This window comes from Mustela nivalis (genome assembly GCF_964662115.1).
Source record: "Mustela nivalis genome assembly, chromosome: X".
Classification (NCBI taxonomy): domain Eukaryota; kingdom Metazoa; phylum Chordata; class Mammalia; order Carnivora; family Mustelidae; genus Mustela; species Mustela nivalis.
In genome coordinates this window covers 7,685,531-7,692,764 of record NC_139040.1, presented here as the reverse complement: position 1 = coordinate 7,692,764, position 7,234 = coordinate 7,685,531, and the positions used below count along the sequence as shown (strand labels likewise).

At 38.3% G+C, this 7,234-nt stretch overlaps 1 long non-coding RNA gene across 1 annotated transcript in view; it reads right to left on the bottom strand.

Annotated features, from left to right (window-relative positions):
• The window catches only part of LOC309856147, a 216,408-nt gene that overhangs the window by 25,464 nt on the left and 183,710 nt on the right, over window positions 1–7,234 (bottom strand). The gene's annotated exons all lie outside the window — the stretch shown is intronic.

Sequence of the window (7,234 nt, the reverse complement as noted above, 5' to 3'; positions counted from 1 at the left end):
ACTATACTGTGTGCTGTTGAGAATGCATAGATGTATGAGGCATCCCTTAGAGGCTAATGATCTGGTTGGAAAGAGATAAGAGATCTAAGGATTTAGAGAAATTTAAGTAAGTAACAAATATTGAGTTACTGTGTCAGGAACAAGATAAATATTTCTAGCCTACAGGGAACCCAGAATTGGCTCTTATAAGAACTATATGGCAGGGTGCCTGGGTGGCACAGTCAGTTAAGCACCTACCTCCTGATTTTGGCTCAGGTCATTATCTCAGGTTTGTGAGATCAAGCCCTGTGTGGGGCTCCATGCTGGATGTGGAATCTGCTTAAGATTCTCTGTCTGGGATCCCTGGGTGGCTCAGTGGGTTAAAGCCTCTGCCTTCATCTCAGGTCATGATCCTGGGGTCCTGGGATCGAGCCCTGCATCGGGCTCTCTGCTCAGCAGGGAGCCTGCTTCTTCCTCCCCTGTTTAACCTGCTTGTTTTTTCTCTTTCTCTCTCTCTCTCTCTCGCTCGCTCTCTCGCTCTCTCTTTCTCTCTCTCTGTCAAATAAATAAATAAAATCTTTTAAAAAATAATTGGAAGTAGACAGAACTTATGAGACAGTAAGACTTGAAATGTACTCTAGGTGTTGACATTTGGAAGCGTGAGAGTGATGGAACCGAGCAAAGGGAGAGAAGAGTCTCTAGATAAAGACCAAACCCTGAACAATATCCACAACTTAGAAGAACTAGCAGAGCAGAGAGCCATTATCAAGCACTGTGGGGTAGGAATATTCTCAGCCAGTTTACCTTTTCTACTTGATTACCAGGAAGTCCAAAATTAATTTGGTGCCAAAATAGAATGCCTGTTTTATCCCAAATAGCTGCTATATCCCTCCCATTCCTAATGATTTCAGATTTTTTTTTAGCTTTATCTAATCCTCTTCCACCTGCAGCTCTGTGTTTCAAATTGACACATATCTTTCCTGACAATAGAGAGAATATAAATGACAGATAAAGAAAAATAACAGAACAATGGAGGAGACAGTTCAAAAAAGGTGAAATCTCTAATAGCTTCAGATGCCATAAGCACACAGGGTAAGCATTAAAAGGCAGCATTGCATTTTGCCAGTTAGGAAACTATATGACTTGAGAAGTAAATAAAATATTGGAAAAGCTGGGGTTGGGGTGAGAATGCCACAGGAGAAGGGTAAAGCATGTCATAAGAAATCAAAAATATATGAATAAAATACCGCAGGGAACATTACATGTGAAGGTATCTTGGGAGTTCTACCTTAAAAATCATGTTTTCGGGCGCCTGGGTGGCTCAGTGGGTTAAGCCGCTGCCTTCAGCTCGGGTCATGATCTCAGAGTCCTGGGATCGAGTCCCGCATCGGGCTCTCTGCTCAGCAGAGAGCCTGCTTCCCTCTCTCTCTCTCTGCCTGCCTCTCCATCTACTTGTGATTTCTCTCTGTCAAATAAATAAAAATAAAATCTTTAAAAAAAATTTAAAAAAATCACGTTTTCATAACATTGAATGCACGTTGCCCCACACCCAAGAAGTAGGCATCTGGCCCCCTAGTTGCGTTGTGACAAGGACTGCTATGAGAATACACTGAGAACTAGAGATACCAACTTCTGGGTCTATATATCCAAAGAAAATGAAATCAGGATCTCAAACAGATATGTGCATTCCCATGTTCACTGAAGCATTATTCACAATAACCAAGACATGAAAACAACCTATGTGTCTGTCTGTGGATGAATTGAGAAAGAAGATGTGCTATTTCAGCCTTCAGAGTAGAGAAAAACTGGGAGACTGTTGATTCCCTTCTCATAAATAGGGAAGTCTTGAAGGCTAGTTGGCTTAGAAGTGAGTTCAGATGATACCTTCCATTTGGGTTGTGTTGAATTTGATTGCAATATTTGATTGCAATATCCTAAGTGGTGATATCCTGTCACCACTAATGAACTCAGTTTCTACCAAGACAACTGAACCACATTCTCTTTAAGTCAGGCTACTTCAGCCATCTTACCAACTAAATGGGATGAACCCTGTATCCACAAAATGAAACTATATCTTAAAGATTTGGCTTATGCCCTTTTCCACTTATTTCTGGTCATAAAAAATGCTTCCTAGTTTAGCAAATCTAATTACAAATATCTTCATAACTGTTAAGTTATGAATATGTCATCAGATGGTTTGCGTGCCAACATAGAATAGAAAAAGTCAAAGAAATACCATGGCTCTTGCCCTTATGGAATTTATAGCTACAATTTAAAAGTTTGCATGGGGGATCTTTTTTGGGTCACCAGTCTCTTGGAGAATATCATAAAAGTTATGGATTTTCTTTTTTGTGTCCATTTATAGACAAACAAAATTGTACACATAAATTTAGGGGAGATTGTGAGAACCCTGATGTCTATATTTTGACTTTTTGAGAGTCCATATGCCTGGGATGAATCATCCTTAGTGAAGGGAAGTTAAATAGTTCTATGTTCCACTAAAAATAGCTCTGTAAGCCTCATTTTTTTCATCTGTAAAATAACATAATATGGCCCAATTTGTGAGATAATTATGATAATTTGAGATAATGTGTGTAAAGAATTTCTTATGTTGTTGTTCTTACTACAATTTACAAACCTCATACCTTTCCAGCCTTTGTGGATCCATCAATAGTATGGTACCTTTGGATGTTGTTAATCCTAAAATAAAAGATATCTATAATTATGCATTGTGTAAGTTTCATAAGAATCACATATTTTAAACAAATATAGTTATAAATTATATAATCATATCCTGCTAGAGAACAACACCAGGAAAGACATGCTATTTACCGTCTGACACAAGCATAATTTGAACTGTTTAGAACATCTCTTCCTGTCCTGACTTTTTTTTTATTACTTTTTAAAAATTTTAATTAACATATTGTTCTGACGTTTTTTTTAAAGATTTTATTTATTGATTTTAGAGAGAGAGAGAGTATGAGCAGGGGGAGGGGCAAAGGGAGAGGGAGAAACAGACTCCGAACTGGGCAGGGAACCCAACACAGGGCTCAATCCCAGGACCCTGAGATGATGACCTGAGCTGAAGGAAGATACTTAACCAACTGAGCCACTCAGTCACCCATCTTTTGTACTGATTTCTTAAAGTAATGAACTCCAAATTCCTTTAGAAATTTCAGGTAAAATGACATGGTGATACAGGATTGATTCTTTTAAATTTTGAAAATCAAACTGAAATATTACATGTATTTATTCATAGAAGGTCATTCTTTATTCTGTTTCAATATTTATAAATATGTTTCTTTTTTTTTTTTTTTTTTTTTTTTTGAGTCTTTTAAGGAATTTATCATCATTTCTTTGTTATGATTCCAGGTTTTTTTTTTTTTTTTTTTTAATTTTAATTTATTTTTTATTTTCAGCATAACAGTATTCATTATTTCTCACCACACCCAGTGCTCCATGCAATTCGTGCCCTTTATAATACCCACCACCTAGTACCCCAAACTCCCACCCCCCACCCCTTCAAAATCCTCAGATTGTTTTTCAGAGTCCATAGTCTCTCATGGTTCACCTCCCCTTCCAATTTCCCCCAACTCCCTTCTCCTCTCTAACTCCCCATGTCCTCCATGCTATTTGTTATGCTCCACAAATAAGTGAAACCATATGATAATTGACTCTCTCTGTTTGACTTATTTCACTCAGTATAATAATCTCTTCCAGTCCCGTCCATGCTGCTACAAAAGTTGGGTATTTGTCCTTTCTTTCTTTTTTTTTTTTTTTTTTTATAAACATATATTTTTATCCCCAGGGGTACAGGTCTCTGAATCACCAGGTTTACACACTTCACAGCACTCACCAAAGCACATACCCTCCCCAATGTCCATAATCCCACCCCCTTCTCCCAAACCCACTCCCCCCAGCAACCCTCAGTTTGTTTTGTGAGATTAAGAGTCACTTATGGTTTGTCTCCCTCCCAATCCCATCTTGTTTCATTTATTCTTCTCCTACCCACTTAAGCCTCCATGTTGCATCACCACTTCCTCATATCAGGGAGATCATATGATAGTTGTCTTTCTCTGCTTGACTTATTTCGCTAAGCATGATACGCTCTAGTTCCATCCATGTTGTCGCAAATGGCAAGATTTCATTTCTTTTGATGGCTGCATAGTATTCCATTGTGTATATATACCACATCTTCTTGATCCATTCATCTGTGGATGGACATCTAGGTTCTTTCCATAGTTTGGCTATTGTGGACATTGCTGCTATAAACATTCGGGTGCATGTGCCCCTTTGGATCACTACATTTGTATCTTTAGGGTAAATACCCAGTAGTGCAATTGCTGGGTCATAGGGCAGTTCTATTTTCAACATTCTGAGGAACCTCCATGCTGTTTTCCAGAGTGGCTGCACCAGCTTGCATTCCCACCAACAGTGTAGGAGGGTTCCCCTTTCTCCACATCCTCGCCAGCATCTGTCATTTCCTGACTTGTTGATTTTAGCCATTCTGACTGGTGTGAGGTGATATCTCATTGTGGTTTTGATTTGTATTTCCCTGATGCCGAGTGATATGGAGCACTTTTTCATGTGTCTGTTGGCCATCTGGATGTCTTCTTTGCAGAAATGTCTGTTCATGTCCTCTGCCCATTTCTTGATTGGATTATTTGTTCTTTGGGTGTTGAGTTTGCTAAGTTCTTTATAGATTCTGGACACTAGTCCTTTATCTGATATGTCGTTTGCAAATATCTTCTCCCATTCTGTCAGTTGTCTTTTGATTTTGTTAACTGTTTCCTTTGCTGTGCAAAAGCTTTTGATCTTGATGAAATCCCAATAGTTCATTTTTTCCCTTGCTTCCCTTGCCTTTTGCGTTGTTCCTAGGAAGATGTTGCTGCGGCAGAGGTCGAAGAGGTTGCTGCCTGTGTTCTCCTCAAGGATTTTGATGGATTCCTTTCGCACATTGAGGTCCTTCATCCATTTTGAGTCTATTTTTGTGTGTGGTGTAAGGAAATGGTCCAATTTCATTTTTCTGCATGTGGCTGTCCAATTTTCCCAGCACCATTTATTGAAGAGGCTGTCTTTTTTCCATTGGACATTCTTTCCTGCTTTGTCGAAGATGAGTTGACCATAGATTTGAGGGTCTATTTCTGGGCTCTCTATTCTGTTCCATTGATCTATGTGTCTGTTTTTGTGCCAGTACCATGCTGTCTTGATGATGACAGCTTTGTAATAGAGCTTGAAGTCCGGAATTGTGATGCCACCAACGTTGGCTTTTTTTTTCAATATCCCTTTGGCTATTCGAGGTCTTTTCTGGTTCCATATAAATTTTAACATTATTTGTTCCATTTCTTTGAAAAAGATGGATGGTACTTTGATAGGAATTGCATTAAATGTGTAGATTGCTTTAGGTAGCATAGACATTTTCACAATATTTATTCTTCCAATCCAGGAGCATGGAACATTTTTCCATTTCTTTGTGTCTTCCTCAATTTCTTTCATGAGTACTTTATAGTTTTCTGAGTATAGATTCTGTGTCTCTTTGGTTAGGTTTATTCCTAGGTATCTTATGGTTTTGGATGCAATTGTAAATGGGATTGACTCCTTAATATCTCTTTCTTCTGTCTTGCTGTTGGTGTAGAGAAATGCAACTGATTTCTGTGCATTGATTTTATATCCTGACACTTTACTGAATTCCTGTATAAGTTCTAGCAGTTTTGGAGTGGAGTCTTTTGGGTTTTCCACATATAGTATCATATCATCTGCGAAGAGTGATAATTTGACTTCTTCTTTGCCGATTTGGATGCCTTTAATTTCCTTTTGTTGTCTGATTGCTGAGGCTAGGACCTCTAGTACTATGTTGAATAGCAGTGGTGATAATGGACATCCCTGCCGTGTTCCTGACCTTAGTGGAAAAGCTTTCAGTTTTTCTCCATTGAGAATGATATTTGCGGTGGGTTTTTCATAGATGGCTTTGATGATATTGAGGTATGTGCCCTCTATCCCTACACTTTGAAGAGTTTTGATCAGGAAGGGATGCTGTACTTTGTCAAATGCTTTTTCAGCATCTATTGAGAGTATCATATGGTTCTTGTTCTTTCTTTTATTGATGTGTTGTATCACATTGACTGATTTGCGGATGTTGAACCAACCTTGCAGCCCTGGAATAAATCCCACTTGGTCGTGGTGAATAATCTTTTTAATGTACTGTTGAATCCTATTGGCTAGTATTTTGTTGAGTATTTTCGCATCTGTGTTCATCAAGGATATCGGTCTATAGCTCTCTTTTTTGGTGGGATCCTTGTCTGGTTTTGGGATCAAGGTGATGCTGGCCTCATAAAATGAGTTTGGAAGTTTTCCTTCCATTTCTATTTTTTGGAACAGTTTCAGGAGAATAGGAATTAGTTCTTCTTTAAATGTTTGGTAGAATTCCCCCGGGAAGCCATCTGGCCCTGGGCTTTTGTTTGTTTGGAGATTTTTAATGACTGTTTCAATCTCCTTACTGGTTATGGGTCTGTTCAGGCTTTCTATTTCTTCCTGGTTCAGTTGTGGTAGTTTATATGTTTCTAGGAATGCATCCATTTCTTCCAGATTGTCAAATTTATTGCCGTAGAGTTGCTCATAGTATGTTCTTATAATAGTTTGTATTTCTTTGGTGTTAGTTGTGATCTCTCCTCTTTCATTCATGATTTTATTTATTTGGGTCCTTTCTCTTTTCTTTTTGATAAGTCGGGCCAGGGGTTTATCAATTTTATTAATTCTTTCAAAGAACCAGCTCCTACTTTCGTTGATTTTTTCTATTGTTTTTTTGGTTTCTATTTCATTGATTTCTGCTCTGATCTTTATGATTTCTCTTCTCCTGCTGGGCTTAGGGTTTCTTTCTTGTTCTTTCTCCAGCTCCTTTAGGTGTAGGGTTAGGTTGTGTACCTGAGACCTTTCTTGTTTCTTGAGAAAGGCTTGTACCGCTATATATTTTCCTCTCAGGACTGCCTTTATTGTGTCCCACAGATTTTGAACCGTTGTATTTTCATTATCATTTGTTTCCATGATTTTTTTCAATTCTTCTTTAATTTCCCGGTTGACCCATTCATTCTTTAGAAGGATACTGTTTAGTCTCCATGTATTTGGGTTCTTTCCAAACTTCCTTTTGTGGTTGAGTTCTAGCTTTAGAGCATTGTGGTCTGAAAATATGCAGGGAATGATCCCAATCTTTTGATACCGGTTGAGTCCTGATTTAGGACCGAGGATGTGATCTATTCTA